General features: G+C 45.7%; 1 long non-coding RNA gene across 1 annotated transcript; it reads right to left on the reverse strand.

Annotated features, from left to right (window-relative positions):
• Positions 1-6,506: 6,506 nt before the first annotated feature.
• LOC121135928 lies at positions 6,507-10,995 on the reverse strand. Its single transcript, XR_005873045.1, has 3 exons — positions 10,610-10,995; positions 7,833-8,186; positions 6,507-6,797 (listed from the first exon to the last, which is right to left on the reverse strand). It is a non-coding gene; the product is annotated as an uncharacterized LOC121135928 (long non-coding RNA).
• Between the last annotated feature and the right edge of the window lie 6,021 nt (positions 10,996-17,016).

A 17,016-nucleotide genomic window follows, 5' to 3' on the forward strand; every position in this document is an offset into this window, starting at 1 on the left:
GATCAACTAGAAATGAAGCATGAATGGGAATACCACTTCAACTTCATATTTCTTCATGGTAAACGCAAATAAATAAACAAGAACTCTGCCGTTTTGCCACGTAATTTTTAACGAAAGTCCTTGTAGCTTTGACGTCTGTGGCCGCCATCGTTATCAGATCCAACAGGAGTCCAGTGTGTAGCATCTGGTCTCTACCAAAAGGAAGCAGGGGTGCTGAATTGCACCCTTCATATGAAGCATGCCAAATCCTGCCAAATCCAGATGGAAGGGCCTGACTTGTGTGTCTTATGGAGAGAGAATCTGAGGTGAAAAGGCTTAAAATCTGTAAAGCTTTCTTTTTAAATGGACACGACTACGGTGCAGTGCAGTCCAAGGAAGCCAGCTTGCCTGGGGGAGTGATGCTTGGGGATGTGGGGAGGGAAGCCGAGACTATAGGGGGGGCATTTCAGTGCTGCTGGGGGTGGGGGGGGTGGGATCAGGAGCAGTGAGCCTCCTCAGCAGCAGACTGACAGCAAGAATGACTGCCAGGTGCGTGCAACTCCTCACATGTTTTTGAGGTCGTCTTCTGTGCTAGTCTAGTACATTTAAAGTAGGTGACTGATAATACAGAGAAAAGAGTGAAAACTGATCTCTTCGGCTTCCGAGAAAGCCCAGTGATAAGCAACCGCTGATTCATGAGTCCTCCCCCACTCCCCCCCCCCCACCTAAGTTAAACATCTCCATTCCAGGCAAAAGTGAACCTGTTCTTGGCCACATAACAATCTGCAAACACAGCCATCCTCTCGCTGTCCCCAAATCCAAACTGCATCTCTAGGTGCACCTTATTGGAAGGTTATTGAGACAAAGCAAATGGAAGGGAAGAGAAGAAAGAAATGAGTGTGGGAAAGGGCCCTGTCTTGGACAGCCAGCTTCTACAAAGGATGCTCTAAGCGATTTTTGTTTTTGATCCAGCAGACATGAAAATGTGTAAGGTGTGGACAATCAAAGTCCTTCCTGGGGGATGGCACTTCATAATTGAATCACGCAAAATGCTTGGAAGCCTGCACTAGGCTGCACTTTCTGAGATATTAGCCTAGTATTCCCAGCCCTTATGTGCACTCCCAAAGATATCTGTAAATAGTCCCTTACCCTCTACTTTACCAGTTAAACAAACACAAATGGCAGGATGCATGCATAGTCTCTGCTCATGTGTTTGCAGTTCAAAAGACTGGCCCCCAACGGGGAAAACTGAAGTTGAATTTCCATCTTCTATGTGCTTAGATGTTCACAGAAGCAGGTACCAGCATATCCACGAAGGGGGAATGTAGCAAATGTGTGTATGTGGTGGCAGGGAGCACAGGGCTCTTAGTTTTCTAAAGACTGGTTATTATCACCTGGCTCTTAACTAATAGAATCAGTAAGAGACAGATCAGATTCCAACTCCGGGTGTGGGATGATCTCTTGAAATGCACACAACTTTTGGATTGGGGTTTAACTCACACTTTAAATTTAACCCATGTCCTCTACTTTACAGGTGTGGAAATTGAGACCTAAGGAGATGAATGCCCTGTCTCAGACATCGGGATAGCGTAAAGTAGGATTGAATGCTGTGCTGGCTAATTTTATGTCAATCTAACACAAGCTAGAGTCCTTTTAGAGAGGGAATCTCATTTGAGAAAATGCCCAAAGCAGACTGGCCTGAGGAGGTTTTCCTTCATTGACTATTGGGATTTTCTCGATATTGACTGGATGTGGGAGGGCCCAGCTCATGGTGGCCGTGTCACCCCTGGGCTGGCAGTCCTGAGGACAATAAGAAAGCAGTTTGAGCCATGAAGAATAGTTTATAAAAAGCATTCCTCTGTCGCTTTTATATTGCATCCTATCTTAGGTTTCTTCCCTGACTTTTCCAAGCTGTAAGATGAAATAAACCCTTCCCTGCCAACTTGGTTTTGGGCTTAGTATTTTATCAAAGGTATAAAACCCTAACTAAGACAGAGACAGAGTTTTTGAACCGACCTGTTTCTATTGCTTATAAGCAAAGGGGAACTAAGACACATTTGCCTAGGAGTGGAATGGGGAGGAACAGAGCAATGTCCAAAGAAAGAGCTGATCCGAGTCCTGAGATTCCCAGAAACGACAGAATCTAAACAGCCCCTGGGAGGAGAGCATGAATAGGCCCAGTCAGCAGGCTTTCAGACAGGGATCAGGACTTCCCTGTAGATACTTCCGTCCCCTAGAACCTGGAGCCATGGCACACTGCTAAGTGCTCAGGTTGACATGGGTAAGAAAGAAGAGTCAGAGCAAAGGCAAAGTGGGAGGGAGGAAGCCATTGCTGCATAAGAAATGGTGCTTGTGAAGGCATAGGACGCTAGCCTACCCAGTTCCAGGACCGGCCCCATAAGCCTGCATCAACCATCTCCTCTGCTAGCTGGGGCAGTTGATAGGAGTACACACTGCACAATTGTTTTGAGACCGTCAGATGAAAACACAAATCTCATTTCTGTCAGTAGACTAAAAAATCATTCCTTCCACCTGAGTGTCCAAAAAGTAACGCAATACACTATAAGTGGGAAGACTGCACAGATTCAAATCTTTCCAAATTTAATGTTGTTCCAAAGGAAATAACAACACTCCTTTCCATGTTCTATGGAAGCAGCTAAAGTCCCTCCAGGTCAGAGCCAAGCAGTTACAATAGCCAAAGAGTATGGACAGATCAAAGACAAGACTCTCCTGTATGTCCAAGTCTCCTGGGTTACCTGAACTTTACAGACCATAGCCCCAAGAGAACATGGGCCCATGTCTGAATCATGGTGGTTACGCCGTGAAAAGAAACAGGAAAACACTGTGCAGCCAAGGAGATGTTCTTTTTTTCTTCCTATGACGTGAGATCGATCAGAAACTGGTGGCAGACGAATTCCACACGGGTGAGGGAGGACTAGCGCCAATTAAGTTGGAAATGCTAACAAGCTGCTTGAGCAGTCTCTGAGGCATGTCAGGACAGAACATGTCCACAAAGAAAATATTAATTTTTAAGTTCAAAGAAATGAGAATTTAGACAGGGAAGAGACTAAGGGGAAAGTGCCAGGATGTTTATCTAAATTGTCATTCCTATGTTTTTTGAGAAGTCTCATGCCCTGTGAACAGTCAATCAACACCCCCTCCAATCCCAGTCCTCACCCTGATTGAGTGGGGAGATGTCAGTCAAGGAGGAAAACATATGGGAAGTCTGCTAAGCATGTGTGTCGTTTCTGATGTCAACATGGAAGGAAATTCAGGAGTGGGCAGCGTGTGTGCTTTTCCACGCCAGCTCTAAGGATGGCAAGGTGCACCCGTGGCTTGTACAAAGGTCTCTGCATTGTTGTCATTGCTTTGGGGTGATGATGATTATGATGTTGGTGGTGATGGTAGGTGTATATAGAGTTCGGTGTCAGTCAACACAAATAAAATGTGGCTGTGGTGTCCAGGACTAAGAGACACTCCAGCACAGTGAGTACGCAGGAGTTTGGAAGTCAGACTTTGTATTTCTCGCGATGGGCTGCTGAGGCCGGAATCCTTCAGGAGAGCCTCATTTTGACGACCCTGATGTCTAGACTTGGGGTAACACATTCGCTTCCTTTGACTTCAGTTGCTCCATATGTAAACTGAAAGGTGTGGGGAGGGTCACTCTAGATCAGCGATTCTCTGTCTTAATGCTGTAACATTTAATACAGTTCTGCATGTTGTAGGGACCCCCAGCCATAAAAGTATTTTTGTGGCTACTTCATAAGTGTAATTTTGCTACTGTTATAAATTGTAATGTAAATATCTATGTTTTCCCGGCAGTCTTCAACAACCCCTATGAAAGGGTTGTTCATTTCCCCAAGGGGTCATGACCCACAGATTGAGAACCACTGCTCTAGATTCCCTTTGCTGACAAGGTATAGAATTCAAAGCAGTTTCTATCTGAGAGGTCAGTGGGAGAGCCCTGGGCCATGCTGTTTGTGGCTGGGGTATGGACAGGTATTCCGAGGAAGCAGAAGGAGCACTGGGTTGTGTCTAGAACTTCGTTGGTTTGGAGTTGACTTTTCCTGGCCAATGCTGGTTAAGTCACTACACCTCCTGAGTGGGCATGGCCTCACAGCAATGTTTGCATCCCATAGTATATGTATTCAAACCATCCAGGACTCTTACCCAATCCTTGATCTGTAAGTCTAGTGTGACACTTACGATTCCATCTCTAAAAGGTTCCCAGTGACACTTGAGGAGCTAGCTGGCCTGGACCACTCCCAACAGTGATAGCTTACATGGTACGTATGGTACACACCTCTGTCCTGGCTTCCCAGCATCCAATGCTTCATTCTCTACTAAGAAACCTGAGTTTTCTCTTAGACATTTCCTCCAAGTCAGAGCAATCAGGTGGCCTGATGCCTCTCCTGATCCCCAGTGCCAATGATGTGGCCCATGTTTTAAGTTCAACCATTCAAGGCACTTTGTCTCTGTGTTTGATTCATATGGCTCCAAACCATACAACACAGGAGGTTTGCTGTTGTAACTATAGCAGCAATGAGACTGTCTTAGCTGTAACATCTAAATTATAACTAGGATATTAGTCAGGGACCTCAAGAAGACACTTCATCCCTTCATGATAAAGATGCCTAAGAAGAAAGTCAACAGGAAGGAAAGCAGGGGCTGGGAGATGGCTCTGTGGATAATGTGTGCTTTTACTGCATGAGGATCTGAGTTCAGAAACCCCAGAACTCATGTAAGCACCGGGTGTGACTGCCTGTACTGTGGGGGTGGAGGGTAGACATGCCTGGCTCCTGAGAACATGCTGGTCAGTCAGTCTAGCCAAAGCTTCCAACTCTGGGTTCATTGAGAGGATACGTACTCAGGCAAGCACACAAACACACACATAGGCACACACACACACACACACACACACTCATGCAAAATGTACCACACACACACACATGTACATACACAGGCAAAAAAGAGAGCAAGAGAGAAAAGAAAGGAAGTAAAGCTGAGTGGGCCAGTGGCAGCACCGGAACTCTGAGACACAGCCAGGCCTGAAGACAGCAGAGGAGCGGGCGGCCCTCCTCACTTACACAAGCTCATTGAGAATGTAATGCTACTGACATGATATTTTCATCTGATTTATAACCTTATCATTCTCTTGCTCTAGACCAGAGGTAAGTGACATTTTTTGTAAAAGGCCAGGCAGTAATGTTTTACGATTGTAGAGCAACAATTGCTGCTGGAATGATGTAATTCTGCTATTGTTAAACGACAGCCATTATAGGTAACACGCAAACACACACTCCAATAAACGTTATCTAGTTAGTGAGTCATCCATGGCATGGTAGTACAAGCCTGTGTCCCACCTTAAGAAGTGGAGGCAAGAGGATCCATTTGAGGCCAGTCTGGGCTATATAGTAAGACCCTATCTCAAAAGCAAATAAATAGTACCTGTAGAGATCCCTCTGGAGGAAAAGATACTTCTCAACAAACCTGACATCCCAAGTTTCATCCTTGGGAGCCACATCGTGGAAGAAGAGAATAGATTCCTTCAAGTTGTCTTCTGTTTACACATGCACTGTGGCACAGGCACACACATGCACACAGGCATGCACACAAACACACACACATGCACACACACACCCACACATGTACAAACACACAGGTTTGTACAAGCACACACATGATGATAGATAGGCAGATAGATAGATAGATACATACATACATACATACATACATACATATATACGTAGACTCATAGATTCATAGATACATAGATAGATAGATAGACAGACAGACAGACAGATAGATAGATATAGATAGATAGACTGATGTGTTACTGTAGTTTCTCTTGTCATGCCAGAGTCTGCCACCCTTTTCAGCCCCAAATAAGCACACAGATGTTATATTAATTATTAAACTGTTGGCCAATGGCTAGGGTTTCTTATTGGCTAGTTCCCACTTAATTATTAATCCATAAGTACTAATCTACGTATTTCTATATGGCCTTATCTTACCAGAGAACACCTGGCACATCCTATCCTCTAGGTCTCCACATGATGCCCCTTCTATATCTCTGCCTACCTTTCCCAGAATTCCTCTCATTCTCCTAGTACAGCCTATCTTCCTGCCTCCATTGGTCAACAGTGTTTTATTCAACAACCAATAAGAGAAACATATATACAGAAGGATATTCCCCATCACTGATGAAAAAATAGGTTGGTATCCTCTTTGTAAGCCATGTTTACCAATTCTCAATATGAACAATGAAAAATACTTGATTTGAGATTTTTCAGTTTTCATGCTGAGAACACCCAATAGTTGTTTTCACTAAACCAGGGTAAGGGGGATGTGGCAAATGCAGATCTGGGAAGAGATGGGCACCAGCTCTCTGAGATCTGCTACTCCCAGGAAGGAGATACAAAAGCCATCACATTTCACATTTGTATAATATCAAAATGTGGAAAACATCTAGGACGTCATGTGTTTTAAGTATTTGTCACCTTAGTCAAGGTATGACTTCTTTAACGTCACTTTAGGAAGTTTGTTTTTTTACTAGTAGCTCTGTGCAGCCAGGTTTACAACACCACTAAATCAAGAACAGTGGGCTCTAGAGAGGCCCCAACTGTTTCTTATCACATTGTGATGGCTTGGGTAGCCATTTTTAGATGGCTCAGAATCGAGACAGAGAAACCAGTGTCCAACCATACAGCAAGAACAGATCAAAGTTTGGGAGGGATTAACCATGTCTTCAAGAACTGCAGTTTAAAATTCCAGGGCCCTAGACAAGCCCTTTTTGAAATGGTAATGTCTTCTCATACCTGAGTAGAAAAGACAATTAAGATAATGTGTTAATTTTCCCCTCGAATCTGACAGTAATATTTTGATCCTGTTAATTACCCAGAGAACAGAAGCTGTATGTAATGTGATAGGTCTTAGCAGAGCTGACGTGCTCACTGCCTGGGTAAGCAGGCACACTTATCCTATAATTAGCTGCTTGGAATGCCATTTCCAGCCCTCCCTACATATACCCACTCAAAAATGAACCAACACGGTATTTCAGAACTCTTCCAAGCTTGCTTCCCCTGGGAAGGCAGCCAATGATTGTTTACTGAAAGTCACTCGCCTTTCAAAACTATCAGAAAATAGCAATCCATTCACTAATGACTTCTGGCAGGTGAGGGTTAATCGATGCCTTAAGAACACCCAGAGACCATGCCACTGCAGGGCTAGCTGGTTTGCCTTCTGCAAAGGCTAAACTTATCGATATCGCTAACTGGGCATTTTAATGAGAGTTCATTACAAAAGGGTGAACCTCCACAGTGGGCCAACAAATCCATAAGGCAGCAAAATGGAGAGCCACAGTCATTTCTGCAAGCTGAGAAACAGGCCTCTCTACATATGCAGGCTCTACACACACATGGCTGGTTGGGCTGGGCGTTCCACAGGGTATGTCCTTCAAAACGTGGTTGCTGTATTTATCAGCCTAGGCACTGCCAGACTGCCCGAAGTCTCAAGATCTACCATCTGAAAATGGAGGAAGCTATAAGGAACAAGACAGTGCTGGCAAAAGTCTCAGCCTGGATCCAGACACCAAGGGAGTTCAAGGTCTGAGGGCAGGCGAAGGTGGACACCCCAGCTAGAGTAGAGAGGAGGGTGAAGGTCATCTTGTTGGTTTTGTCTTTTTTTTTTTAATACTGAGGCATGTTATGTGGGTCAAATGATTTAATCTAAATGAATCTCTTGGGACCATGCCTGGCAAAGGTTAGCACTATGTAAGTACTAGTGATAGTCACCTTCTTCGTCATGATTGACAATTCCCCAAATGATACACCACCCTCCGGGCCCACACTCACCAGTTCTCAGGCCTGGTCTCCTAGCTGCTATTGAAATAAGAGAGAGTGCATCCCCTCCTCAGCTCTGCCTGGGCCTATGGGCCTCCACTCAGAGGCATCGTCCCGCTCTTGATGGTCACTCATTCTCCGTTTCTTTCCTCTGCTTCTGGGACCTTCTTGCGGATCCAATGCAGGGTCCCGTGGGGCCTGAAGCATTGGTGAGGGCCACCAGATGGGAGCCACGTTTACCCTGATCACCACGAGCAACAAGAGAAGAGGAGAAGGCACCGTGTGGAGGGCGGTGGCACACACACACAGTCAAGTGGTGTGCTCGTCAGGTGTCTGTTGCTGGGCTGAACGCCCACCGAAAGCAAGCTGGGGAGGAAAGGGTTTATGTCATCTTACAGGTTATATATAGTCCATCACTGGAGGGAAGCTAAGGCAGGAACTAAAAAAAAAAAAAAGGAGAAATGCTGTTTACTGCCTTGTTCCCTCTGGCTGGTGCTTAGCCAGCTTTCTTACAGACCTAGGGCCACATGCCTAGGGGTGACACCACCCACTCAGTACCCTGGGCCCTCCTGCCTCAACTGGGAATTTGAGAACGCCCCACGGACACACTGCAGTCTAATCTCATGGAGGCAGTGCCACGCCGTGGTTGAGTTTCCTTCTTCCCCGGTGACTCCAGTTTGTGTCAAGTTGACAACTGAAGCTAACCATGACAAACGCCCATGGTGTTTTCTTACTAATCCCCAAATGTGGGCTTGTCCTGTGCCTGTGTCCTGAGCAAGATTAGCTGTCCTCTGAGGCCGTCCTCAGAACCAGAGTTCTGAGCAGGTGGCAACTCTCTTCTGAGGAAACAGACCCTCTGTGATACTCAAACCCTGTCTCATTGAGACAAAAACACCTGACATAAGTCACAAGAAGAAAGTTCATTCAGCTCACAGTTTCTGGGTTTTCCATCTGTTAGAGTAGGGAGGGTGTGGTGGAATCGCTCACAGCATGACAGACAGGAGGCAGGCTGGGGCAGCAGCAAGAAGAGGCCAGCGCAACGTAGAAACACCAGGTATACACTCCTGGTGAGTCACCTCCTGCTACCGGACCCCACACTTCCCATTTCCAACACCTCCAAACAGTAGGTTCGAAGCTTGACTATATGAATAGATTAAGTCATGTGTTAAACCAGAGCCCTCAAGATTTTGTCATTCTGGAAACCCTCACAGATGTACCACTAATTTCCTCAGAGTCTCTCAATCCAATCAAGGTGGTAGGCAAGACTAGCCATCACATCCTCCTCCAGGCCTCTGCACGCTTAGGGAAACAGCCCACCATCTACTGTCTTAACTAGGGTTTCTATTGCTATGAAGAGACACCGTGATGACAGCAACTCTTATAAAGGAAAACATTTAATTGGAGCTAGCTTACAGTTTCAGAGGTTTAGATCGTTATCATCCTCGAGGGAAACATGGCAGCATGCAGGAAGGCCTGGTGATGGAGAAGGAGAGGAGAGTTCTACACTTTGATCTGAGGGCAACAGGAAGTGAACTGTCTACCACACTGGATGTAGCTTGAGTAAAGGAGAACTCATAGCCCACCCTGCAGAGACTCATTTCTTCTGACACTTCATCAAAGCCACACCTCCTAACAGTGCTCCTCCCTTTGGGGGCCATTTTCTTTCAAATCACACACCTCCTGAAGCCTGGTCACATGCACATATCAAATATTCCCTCGTTCAAACATCCCTTCTCTCTACCATGTCATCCTTCAATCAACTGGTCCTTCAGATGCTTGCCGAATAGCTTTTATATGCCGGGCATTGTTTGGGGCACTGGGAATACAACAGGGAACTGAATAAGTGCCTGTCACAAGAGGTCACATTCTGTCCAGATCCCATCATGTGGAAGGGACTGAAGACAAGAAAGAGTCCCCGTGTTGTGCACCCAGGTTCAAGTGCATTTACCAATGGCACGTTTTACCACGTTCTGTGGTGCCCGGGACTCTGGCGATAGAACGGACACCGGGTTCACTCTGTCTACTCTTAAGCTCTATTCCCAGGAAGAGGGCAATGGGATAACCCATACCAGACCTGGGTATGGTGGAACAGACTGAAATCCCAGTATCTGGGAAGCTGAGACAATGAGGACCCCAAGTTTGAGGCTGGCCTCAGCTAAATATCGAGACTTTGAAAACATTAAAAATGTGAAACTAAGTAGTTAATTAATCATAATCTTTCTTGAACAGAGACCTCATCCTCTGACAGCAGAGTTAGAATAGGTCCCTAGAAATCACACCCTTTCTGCAGCTCTGACTTTACTCTGTCTTTATTCACTCACTGAACAAATGTTTGCTGTTTCGTCTGTGAGGATATTGTGAGGTCTGCTAGCTAGGATAAACAGACAAGATTCCCACTCTAATACCAGAGGAGAGCCTAGCCTCGCCTGCAGGCTTGAGAAAGGCTTCTTCAAAGAGTCAAGTCTCCTGCTGAAATCTGAACCAAAAAGGATTTTAAGAGGGAGACCAACAGATGCCCCAGAATGGGAAGATACCATGAAAGCAAGAAATGGAGAAAGCATGGGAGATGTGAAGGGTGGAAAGTGTAGGGGGTTCCAGCCATCCAGCCTCATAGGGGGCTTGGGGCTCAACTTAACAGAATGAGAAGCCCCCAAAAGGTGGAGGATAAGCCACATTACATAGGCAGCCACTAGAGAGACTCAGGAAGGACAACAAAGATGAACCTTGGAGATACTGAAGAGCTGGGGACAGTGGCAGTGGACCCTGGGGAGGTGGCCTACTTGACTTACCCATACAGATGCTCCCTAGACGCTAGTCTGGTTTCTGGCTTGTCAGTGAGGAATCCAATCTCGAGAGCAATTAGAGGAACTGTGAAGTGATGTCCGACGCAGCTGCTGGGTGAGCAGAACTGAACTTGAAGTGCTGGTAATTCGTGCTTAGGGTAGCATCAGCATATTTTTAGGACAGAATGACCGGTCCCTAAAAGGCCACTCCCTTTCTGCAGCTGTGCCTTTATGCCTGGGAACCTGAGACCTTGTAATGGGCGTGCAACCCTAGATATGGTCCCCACGCCTATGTCAGGGGTGCACTGTACCCACTGACATAGCGACTTGCCTTTTAACTTTAAAATTGAATAGGATGTTAATGTTTTTCAGCAAAACAAAACACTGGGAGGGTTTGTACTAAGTGGATATTAGAAGGAACCAAGATATGCTGATCTTTGCATGGGAGTGTAGTAGTCCTAGGCTGCTCTGCGTGTGCGCTCTTCTTTCCAGTTCCCACGGTGTTCTACGCTCCAAGGTGAAAGCTGGCACCGTTAGCATAGCGCTTCTCACCTGTGCTTGTTCTTAAAGCCTCCCACCAGCTGGCCTTTGCTCTTAGCCGGAGAAATGGAAACTGAACAGAGAGAGCAGTGTGCTTCATCAATCAAGCCATACATGGAACATGAGGAATACCTTAGGCGCGGCTGAACCCACAAGCAGAGTGTGCTGGCTCCTTCTTGCTCTTGTGTCCTGGAGCCTGCATTTGGGTATAGACTAGTAACCCAATCCTATTCCCTCACCCAGTAACTGTACTCATACGACCCAAAGAGGTGAAGCCACTCAGCAACAATCACACAGCAGTAGAGGCCAGTTTTGGACCAGACGCAGTAGCGGAAAGTGTAGGCTGGACCAGATGCAGTAGTAGAGAGTGTAGGCTGGACCAGACGCAGTAGTGGAGAGTGTAGGCTGGACCAGATGCAGTAGTAGAGAGTGTAGGCTGGACCAGACGCAGTAGTGGAGAGTGTAGGCTGGCGGGTAGAGGAAGGGAGGACTGGAGCAGGAAAACCACCGAGAGTGGAAACTGTGGGCTGGGAGGGGCTGGCTTAGCGAGGGAGGGGCCAGTGGGGACTGGAAAAAGAGATGGGGCAAGAGTTTTCTCTAACCCTGCAGATGGTCCCTAAAGATCTATGAGCTGTTTTCATCAGGTCAGGGGGAACAGTAAGCCCATGTGGCTGATGATAGCAAGTCACAGGTCAACTGACCATCAGTCCCTCAGGAGCTGTCCAGTGGGCCTGACAGTGCCTGTTACAGGAAGCAGGGGGCCACTACTCAACAGATGGCTCGCTGACTCTCCCCACTCACATACCACAGTCACGGTGATCTCAAAATTCTGTACTCTAAGACCTTACTATACAGTGACCTTAGTCCTGCTTATGTCACGAAAATCTGAGTGGCAGGCAATTTAGGGGCTGTTATAGCAAAGCGATACTTTCTGGGGACCCGCAAACCCCCAAAGAGCATTTTCTGGGGGACTCATTTGTGAACCGAGAATCTTATCCATGATTATAAATAATAGCTCTGGATTATCAGGAAATAGTTACACACACACACACACACACACACACACACACACACACGGGGGGGGGGAGGAGGTAATAAATGCCAAAACTTATTCAGAAAACATCCAACGTTTGTAAATCTAAGTCCTAACAGTGTGGAAACATCCTTACTGACACAGCTTATTTTCATTGGTTCCACGCTCGGCGCTTCTCAAAACATTTATTTATAATGCAGTGACGGAGGAAATGTCTGAGTTTGAAAGGAAGTCTTAAGGGGTTGTGAAGCCTCTGGAAGGTTCTTCAATGACCTAAGCAGACGTTTTTGAAGTTTGATATGCCCTTAACCCAAACCAAAATTCATAACAAAGTCAAAAGCAATATATTCAAGTGGGTTTCAACTGCCCGTTCTACCCAGCCTGATCCTTTATTCAGACTTTCACAGGCTGGGAGTAACTATGTGGCCATGGCAACAGAAAGATGCACTTAAGGGGCAAGCCCTTTGCATTGGCTTCAGCAAAAAGCCCTGCTTCTGAAGCCACAGTTCTGTGGCCTGGCCTTGCAGCCAAACAGCTAGTGAGAAGCCCGGCCCTGCCAACTTGTTGGCTGAGTCACTAAGCTAAGCTGCACCCCTCACCTGTAAAATGCAGATAAAATAGTGCCTACTCCACAGGGGTCTTGAATGGCTTACAGAAGACGAAAGTGTCGAATAGTAATAGAATATAACAAGGCATCAGTAAGTTTTATCTTGTTAAGTATATTTTAAATGTTATAAGTAATTAAAAGCAGTGGCGAGGCTGTTTATTATTTTAGTTTTGTTTGCTTGTTTCAAATGACTAAGAATTGAGCCCAGGCCTGCCTCATGTCAGGCAAATGTCCTATCACTAAGCAACATTCTCAGCTCTTCTTTACTTACAGTGAAACACTACCTGGCTAAGGTGTCCAGGTTGGTCTTGAACTCACTGTGTAGCCCAGGCAAGCCCTGGAAGCAATCCTCCTGCCTCAGCCTGCTGAATAACTGATTTCAGGTATGTGCTAGCAGGCCCATGGGGTATTTTACCTTTTACATTTAAGTGTAAAACATTTTTAAGTCAAATGTTATGTAAATAAAAAGAGAAATAGAAGATTCTCTGCATTTCTCTGCCCAATTAAATAAGAACCATGGGTGGGGGAGATGCAGGTACTAAATTTAATTTGTGGATGAGGAGATGTTTTGGTCTGAGGCATTAACCAGAGATAAGCAGACAGTCAAAGCAAGAGGTTCAGGCTTGTGTCCATACCAGGTCTAAAGTTGGGTTAAAAGGGTTTCATGATGTCTGAAGAGTACCAGCTGGGGACTGTAAACAAAGTTACAGAGTGAATCTACTCCTGAAGTCATTGGTGACTCTGGGCAATCACTTCTCCCTGGGCCTCTGCTTCCTTCCCAACAACACAAGTGTTTGGATGAAGTGGCAAGAGGGAGATTGCATCTCCAGGCTCTCCCTGAAGGGCAGGCTTGGCCCTGGACTTGCTCTCCAGTGAGTGGTTCAGTCCGGCTGTTCTTGATGCTGTCTAGTCTCAAGAGAGACAGGGACCCGGCATGAGAGAAGGGACCATTTGATACTCTGCTGTGTTCTAGAGAAGTGGCTTCCACTGCTTGTCCTGGTGACTGACTCCTGTCCAAATCTGTCCTCATGGAGCAGGACTCTGATGTCCCCTGGGGAGAAGAGAGGATATGCTTGCCTTGAAGCAGGACTGGAGAAATGAATATTCGAGCAGTGAGGGCTCATTATTTTTGAGGGCTCTGGAATAAAAGTTCCAGGTAGAAACAAAACAAAACAATACAAAAAAAACCCCAGCACAACAACCGCCAGCATTTCCATTCTGAAGAGGCATCTACGCCAGGAGCTCAGAAATGAAGATAGCGATTCGTTTATTATTCCTTCTCTTTATGACCTGCATTAATTCTGATTTCTATTTAAATAAGAATGATTAAATTTTATCAGCTGAGATGGAAATATTGTGATAAACACTGGCTCTTGGCCAAACTAATCTCTCAAACCCACAGCTTAGGGCCATTGTCTTGTATAGATATTTGAATGGCAACGCGCTTTTATCAGTATTTCTAAAGGCACTCATTTAATTATGTGGTTGTAAGGATTTTCAAAACCCCAAAGAATACCATCAATACATATTCATTTCCTGGATTAATTCAACACCAACATCAGAAAATACTGTTATTTAAAGGGTGAGCTGACTTGTTTTTGCTTTTGCAAAAAGAAAAAAAAAGGCATCCATTTCTGATGGCAATGGTGGCCTTTTCAATATTCTGTTTAACTAAAATTATAAAAACAAAGCATAGGAAATGAGGCTGGAATTGTGGATTATAGGGAACAGGATGAAGGGGGAATTTGGAAACCCCATAAGACTTAAAAAAGAAAAAAGTAGCCTTCGCAGAGACTGGACCACACTGGGAAAGTCAGACTTCCACGTCAGGGTGTGTCTGTACCTGTGGGTCTGCTCAGTCAAATATGAGATGTGGAAAAGGAAAGCTCAGGAAAAAAAGAGATGTCCAAGGTGAGGCAGCATGGTGCTCACTGTCCAGAAACCCAAGTGACCTACCTGTCATTGGTAGAGAGTCACAGCGTCTTTTCAAGAAAGGGTGAAACTGGAACTGGAAATCCGATGTCCTTGCCATGAAGGAGTCCTCCAAAGCAGAGGTGCAGCTTCAACAGGACCAGGAGATGTGATGCCGTCCCGATCTTAACTGACAGGGACAAATTCACTGGGACGGAAGCCCAAGAGAGCACTGTGGCTTGCCCCTTGCTGTTTTCCTGCCACTCTAGGTTGCTAGCTGAGAAAAGAGGCACTGAGACTGCACTGGCCATCCTTGAGAAGTGTGGCCAGTCACAGCTCAAAAGCCACCGGAAGTGAATGAGGTCCATCTTAGAGATCATGAAGGCAAAAGGGATTTGCAAACCGCTTCCTTCAGTGAACTCAGGAATATTCAATCTTACGCGAAAAGTGCTTTTATGGTCAAATAGGTATATGCCGGTTGCAAAGGTCCCTTTGTTGCAGGGCTTCTTAGAGTCCTCAGGAAGCCGATACGCACTGTTGCATTAACACTGTGCCATGCTAAGCATGTCTCCCTGCAGAATCCTTCCTTCCCAAGGAGCATCTTGGTCACACTGGTGTTTGGGAGATTCCCACCTAAAAACACTTGTTCTCTCGGTTGAAATAAACATTTTAAAGCTAGGGGTGAGATAGGTGTGTGCTACTAGTCTGGAAGGACAGTGACTTGAGGATCATCCGGGTGATTGGTAAACAGATGGTGGGTCTGGATGGGCCCGAGGCTCTGCGTTGTAATTGGTTCTGGTGTCTGTGAGGCAAGCAGGCAGGAGCCAGGCCTCCTAATGGTGCCCTGGCCCCGCAGAATTATACTCTTTTCAGAGAAGCGGCTTCTCTGCTGGGGGGAGCAGCAGCCTACCTGATTTGATTTTTATTTGCTGAGCTGACGTCTGCCTTTCTTCCAAGCCTGCCCTGTGGTGATAGACTCTTGTATGGAGGTGAATGAAGGATCTCCCGGCTCCTGAAATGAATCCCCTTTTGGCTATGTTATAAATTAGAAACAGAATAATGCTTTTGATAGAAGTGGTGTGTTCTGAGGTTCTGTCTAGAAATCTACATCTTAAAAATCATTTAAATACAATTATTAGATTGAATTGAATCAGCAAAAGGATAGTTTCTGTGACCATTTTTCTGGATGTTTAAATTTTGAAAAAAATATGGCATATATCTAACTAGAATTTGCTCAGTAATTGCAAAATACTCTAGCTATTGCCAAAACAGAAATACGCAATGTCTGCCAGATGTCCACTCAACAGGAAAACATTCTCATCCTGGGGCTTCCAGATCTTTCCTACCTGTGTGTGGGTGATTCTTGCAGACTTTCTGGTTCCTACTACTGGGGGAAAAATCATCTGACTAAAATTATTTATGTACAGCAACTGTGTACCTTGTCAGGCTAGAAGGGGAGGGACAGTTAAAGAATAATGTCCCTAGGTGAGGAGAAATGATTTACCTATTGTCGCAACTTTGTGCCTTCTGACAGAGGCTAGTGCAGAATTCAAATGACGGACTGTTTCTGTGACGCGATGACTCTGAAAGCAGCTAAGTCGCAGTGGAACAGGCCAGGCGATAAACAGAATATTACCAGTATTGCGCTTCCAAAAAATGGAGCTCACACTTTGCAGCCAAGATCAGCAGCAGCACTGGAGATTGCACACAGTCACCTCACAGTCTTAGCAGGAAATGTCCAGCCACTTGCCAGGGCCTGGAGGAGGAAGGCAGACTCTGTTCCCTCATATGTGCAACCTGAACAGGAAGAATCTAACTTGTTCTGATACCCAGGGATGATCCCTGAGTCCCTGCATCCCAGGTCCAGCTCAGTTGCCTCCTCATTGCTGCGTTTTGGCACTCCTCCTTGTGAATTGGAAGAATGACAACAATCGCCCGGGGGGTTAAACAAGGGACTTTAAACACCTACACTATTTGAAAGCTACACCACTCAAATATCAAATGAAGTCCTACTAAGCACCTGCCTCAGGAAACACTATGAAGTCAAAGATGGAGATGGCCCATCAGGGTTCAAGTATCTCTCCTGGCTTCTTTAAGGAGGCTGCCAGCAAAGCCAGTAGTTTTGATGCAGTGTGGTAAGGAAGGTGTCACCTAGCTCTGGTGGGTTTCCTACTACACAGTGCCTCTCAATACACACCTTTGTCCAAAGCATCACTTTGTTTCTAACTTTTAACAAAGCAGAAAGAAAATTTATTTTAGAAGTCAGAAAGCGGTTTCTTAGCCTTGATGTTACCTCCCTATCACTGTAGGGACTACTGAGAA

This window comes from Mesocricetus auratus, unplaced genomic scaffold (genome assembly GCF_017639785.1).
Source record: "Mesocricetus auratus isolate SY011 unplaced genomic scaffold, BCM_Maur_2.0 Super-Scaffold_100045, whole genome shotgun sequence".
Lineage (NCBI taxonomy): Eukaryota > Metazoa > Chordata > Mammalia > Rodentia > Cricetidae > Mesocricetus > Mesocricetus auratus.